Source organism: Sinocyclocheilus anshuiensis, unplaced genomic scaffold, assembly GCF_001515605.1.
Source record: "Sinocyclocheilus anshuiensis isolate Anshui unplaced genomic scaffold, SAMN03320099.WGS_v1.1 scaffold282, whole genome shotgun sequence".
NCBI classification, from domain to species: domain Eukaryota; kingdom Metazoa; phylum Chordata; class Actinopteri; order Cypriniformes; family Cyprinidae; genus Sinocyclocheilus; species Sinocyclocheilus anshuiensis.
The window spans coordinates 1,508,889-1,514,847 of NW_015544154.1; the positions used below are offsets into that span (position 1 = coordinate 1,508,889).

Consider the following 5,959-nt stretch of genomic DNA (forward strand, 5'->3'; position numbering starts at 1 on the left):
GTGTGTGTGTGTGTGTGTGTGTGTGTGTGTGTTCACTACTCACTGCTGTGTGTGTGTACACTCAATCACACACACACACACACACACACACACACACACACACACACACAACATAAACATCCCACACACCTGAATCAGTTTTCTTAAGTGTTTAGTATTCACCCTGTTGTTCTGTACAGCTTGTGTTTCTCAAGGTCAGATCTGCCTTTTGGGAATCGATGGAGTGCAGTTACAGCACAATGTCAGATCTGAGAAGCCACAGATGCCTGTTTGCCCCCAGTGACATAATAAACATGCACATGCACACATAAATATTTCCATGCAAACAATCATGGTCACACACTGATAAATACACACCTAAGCAGTATTACACACCAGTCAAGGACTATCTAAGCTGCCAAAACTAACTATCCTTTGTCATTGCATATTAGATTAATTGTAATGATGAGAAAATACGAGATAAAACAACCTACACTACCCAAGGCACATGATCCTTTTAAGTAGCTAAGATTTCTACAAAGCTTCATCCGTTTCTGCACTAATAACTATATGCAGTCAAACACAAACACATCGCAATCCCTAGAAAACAATGTGCAGCTTGCATGATGTTGTACATATTGCATCAGCTACAGATTTATTTATCTTTTGTCTTGAAAATGAATAAAACTGAGCCCATTCACTGTTGACTGGCAGCACCATCTATAATAGCTCCTACTGCAAATGTCATATTGGACAGTTTCTGGTCTGACCATATCAGGCATGCTTTATTAGACCTCCTTGTCCCTACAAAGCCTGGAGATTATGTTAAAATACTAATCAAGCTCAGATTATAAGGGTGTGCGATAATGACAAAAAAGATATCTCAATATTTTCTGGAATTTTGTTGATAACGATAATTTGATGATATTCTGCTGATTGTGTTATTGTGCTGGTACTTTTGCATATTGTCTTATCGTTCTGGTGACAGGTTTAGGACTGCCATGGACAGATGACTCCCAAAGCTTTTGATATTCTTCATATTCTGTGCAGTGGTTAGTTTGCCGGAGTAACAGAAATTAACTTTTCCAATAAGTTTAAACTGTTTTTTTTACCTTTTATGGGCATTTTTACCTTTATAAGGCCAATTTTTTTCTAACCTAATTAACTGTATGTATGCATCATCTTTTGAGTCAAATTCTTACATTTAATCAATAAATTCACATAGTAAGACACTATAGGGCTGTTACCAATGAAATTAAATCAATAACAACAAAATGTGTGTTTGCAATGAAGAGGTGGCACAGAATCTGCATAATTTAGATGCATTTACACAGACTGTTTAATGCAGGACATGAATGCATTTAACCTGTTACAAATGCATAATTAATGTTTTGATGCTTAAAAAAATGTTGAATACTGATATCTGAAATGATTTGGGGGGAAAAAGGAAAATATACTTTAAATATAAACCTAAAATCGCCAGTAGGTGGCATGGCATTGAGTCATTCATTCAACTGATTCGTTCAAATGGCTGATAGATTCAGTAAAGAAACACAGTCGTGTGTTGCTCAGATACGCAAAACAGTTCTGCTGTGGCTTTGTTTGAAACTATTATCATAGACGATATACTGTATATCGCACACCCCTAGCTCAAAATAGCTCTGCCGTAGGCTGCTAAGTAACACTCAGAGCAACCATGTAAAGTTTAAGCAAATGCACACATCACAGAGGTTAGCCCACCTTTTCTGATTTAATATGTGTTATCAGTGAAATTGGGGAAAGGGGGAATCCTAAAGAAGCACTGAGCCTGATTACATCGAACATCTAAAGCATCTCCAGTGAACTCCACAGACTAGCTCACTGCAGTTTGGCTAATAAATGGATTCCTGTTTTTGCCACAGATAATTAGCTGTTTTCGCTTTTTAGTGTCTGGTCCCTGTTGACTCTCTAGCTGAAAATACCTCGTAAGTTCAATTAATTTATTCATTGGGCTCCTCTCTTGTCTTTGAACCTCCTCTTCTGCAGCACTCTGCAGTGAACATTAAATAAGGAGTGAAGCACAACTGCATCATCTTGGGCCTTCTCAGCCTCCAGGCGCTTAAAGTTGTGTGGATTTGGAAAAAGAAAAATTCACTTTAAGTGATATAAAGAAAGTTGTGCAGGAGGGACTGCTTTTTTGATGGTCACATTAGCATTGCGTGTAGATAACAGCTTTAGTTAAAGATAAAAATGTCCAGTTTCTAAGACTTGCAAGGGAAGATATGCAACAATTCAGCCAACAGATTCTGAGAAATATAGAATATAGAAAATGACACTAAATCCTTTCTTTCCAATTAACAGCTTCACTATCAGTACTCTGGATTGTCCAGTCAAATGTGTGAAATAAAAAGGGCCAAAAACTAATTGAATTTTTTTCAATGTTCTGTATTGTTACTCACGTTTGTTCTTTGTTTGACTGACTTTAGTTGAAATTTTACATTCAGATTAATAATTTATCAAAAGATTCCATCACAAAGCTATGAAGTGATCCAGAGGCCATGATTTAAGTTTACAAATGAGACTGCTATTCTAAGAAGCACCATAAGAAGCAGAGATGAGAAAGTTTTATGAACCTGAAACATTTATGAATTAACTTTTGTTCTTTAGCCATACTTGCTATGTTCAGCAGATGTTTAATTCCAAAGTGATTTACAAATGAGGAAAACTACAAAAATGCATTGCATCCTATGAATACAGAATGAAAAGTGCTGTTATACAAAGCTCCAGAATTGACCTGAAAATTACAAGCCAGAACAGAAGTATAGGGGAGAACCTGTGACCCTTTGAAACAACAGAAAGAGAATAGTACAGTTAAGTAAGTGCATTAAGAGCTGTATCAGAAGAGATAGACCTTTTTAAATGGTAGACTCAGGACTCAGCCGTTCTGATGGAGTTGGTAAGATATGTGCCCTGTCAGGTTCGCTGCTGCTTTCTGGATCATTTGCAGTTGTTTGATTGCCAGGGGTGCACATAATTTTTTCGGTCTGGTTCTCATGAGAGCACCTGGAGATTTGGTTTGATACTCAAACTGCACATACTGTGACCCATTAAATATATCCATAAAAAATAAAATAATAATAATAATAATAATAGTATTGCACTTTATTTAGTTAGTTTATTCTTAAAATAAAATAATAAACAAAATAATACATAAAATGTGATAATACTATTATATTTTAAAATAACAAATGAGTATTAAATAAAAATACAGTTATTTTAAAGTACACTTTAAAAATACAATGCTAATATTTACATTTTCTTTCTTACTTTTTATTATTATTATTTTTTTAATGAATTTTCAACATTTTCAAACATAAAATCAGCAAGCTTTTATTTTGGCGGGTTTCCAGCACGTAAATGCACTGCCGGTTTTATCACTGCCGAGTAAAGTTCATCAGTGAATGAAATGTCACAGTTTTGCATTTTGCTTTGAAACCGGCAGCTTATAGCCTAGATTTATGCTTTTAGTTTGAATGGAAATCTTATACAGCATTACAGTTAGTCGATCTAAAACGGTGATTGTGCATTAACAGTTGTCAACCATAACGGTACGTGGTCTGAATTTAATTATTCAGCATATTTTTTGTTTTGGTTGTGCATGCACACCTGTGCACCACTTATGTGCACCCCTGTTGATTGTGCATACAGCAAGGCTGAATAAAAGAGCACTGCAGTAGTCTAGTCTAGGGGTGACTCAAGCCTAGAGGAGTGGTACAACTTGATTAGGTAAGAAAGGTCTGATTTTACTGGAAAATCTATGTGCCTGGATGATAAAGTAGGTCCCAGAGATGTTATGTGAATCCAACAAAGGAGTGAGCCAAGCATGGAACCCTGCAGTACCTCGTGCTTAGCTGATTTTCCTGCTCTTTTGTTACTTATATTTAACACAAAGCTGAATTTTGTTAAAAATAGGTATATCTACAATGAAAACTGTGTGGAATAATAAAGGGGACAAAATAAATAAATTAGAGAATGATAAATAACATATTTCATTCTGTATACATTTACATTTATATGCAGGGAGAGAGACAGAAGGTGCAATAGTATTTGTTATCTAAGGGGCTTAGAAATGTATTAAATTATGTAATAAAATTTATTATTTTTATTATTTCATTATAATTTTATTAATTTTATTTTATTTTACAAACTATATTTCCATTTAGGAGATCCTATTCATACTCAGGTTTTACTATTGAATTTTGCCCATCTTAAGCAGGAACAACAAAATGATCTAATCTTTTTTTAATCTATTTGTTTTATATTCCATTATCAGCTCTGTCTCCCTTTTTCTCTCCCCCTGTCTCTCTTTGTTTGCCATTTACTTTCTATCTTCTCCTAGATAATAACATTACTGAAATGCACTGGTTAAACTCTGCATCCTTTGGGTGCACTCCGGACACAATCAGGATATCAAAGAGCACTACATATTTCAGGTCAAGGCTTTTATACTACTCGAGGATATTGTAACAGCTAGCGATGTAGTATCTATAAATGTTTTAATGATTAATGAGTTATAAAAATAGTGGGTTGGTAGATGTTTGTTTGCTGTGGATATAGCCATTATATATTTACTAAATTTGACATGGTTTATACTGCGGCAATAATTCTGAGCTGGCCATTACCAAGAATAACTCTGTATGTGTTTTGTAGATTTAAGTGAAGCGAGCCATGGAAAATGTTTCCCTGACTAATTTGCCACATTTTTCATCTTTCCACTTATTCAGCTTTATGTAATGAAATAATTGAGAGAGAGGTAGAGAAAATAGTAGAAGGCATAAGTGTGGCAGATCACTTAAACATAGAGTTAATTTATGATGCATCCCATATTTCAGTCTGTTCACTTAACAATAAATGTACAATGATAAAAAAGCTCTGCCTGGTACGGGCAGTCTAATGGAAAGGATACTAAAAGGTAGCAAAATGTCCTGACTAAAACAGTATCAGGAAACAAGTTTTACGTACAATTTCTACACGCTATCACTTAAAGTATGTTTTATTGACATTTGGCGACATTTCAACGTCTACAGTAAATTACCAGAATTTTACAAACTCCAGCTCTGTACTCACCCCCACCTCCACATGGTCTGAACCTCTGTCATCTTGCTTGTGCAAAACCTCAAAGTAGTATCGCCGCGAGGACATGAGACTGCGGAGAAAAAGAGAGAGACAGGGGGGAAGGGGGGAAAATTAAAGTGAAAGAAAGAGAGGGCAGGGGACACTCTCAGAGAGCTATAGAGGGACAGACCAGATGAGGAAAGGAAAAACTGTGGCAGATGCAAAGATGAAAAATGCACATTGCACCATAGAATCACTAAGGTGCCTTCTCACCTTCTCAAAGAAGCACTATGGTCTTGTTCAACTACTAGAAAAGCAGAGATTAGTAGTGAAGTAACCTCTCAGTTATTTATGCTAGCCAGTGTAACTTAATTTGATTTTGAAGCAAGATGTACAAGCAAGACTAGTGGCAAACCTCAAATCATAAAATACATTAAAAAAATCATGTGTTGACATATTAAAGCACATTTAAAGTACTTTATTATAATTGTAACTATAGTGTGTTATTCAAGAATAGAACATTAATAAATTTTAAATGTACTAAATTTCAACTTCCTTATTATAAATATGCAATTACAAATATATTTAAATGGTAACACATTTTTATTTGGACCAATTCTCACTTTTAACTAACATGCACATTACTAGCATACTGGCTGTTTATTAGTACTTACAAAGCACATATTAATGCTTTTTTCTGCATTATTTTAGATCCCTTAATCCTACCCCATACCTAAACTTAACAACTACTCCACTAACTATTTATAAGCAGCAAATTAGCTGTTTATTGAGCCAAACGTCATAGTTAATAGTTAGTTAATAGTGACAATTTGACCTTAAAGTAAAGTGTGACCATTTAAATACATTAAATACAGTTGTTTTTTTT

The 5,959-nt window shown here is 34.8% G+C and overlaps 1 pseudogene; it reads right to left on the reverse strand.

The window, feature by feature from the left end:
- Positions 1-5,959, reverse strand: part of LOC107695315 (N-acetyl-beta-glucosaminyl-glycoprotein 4-beta-N-acetylgalactosaminyltransferase 1-like) — a 41,895-nt pseudogene that overhangs the window by 23,091 nt on the left and 12,845 nt on the right.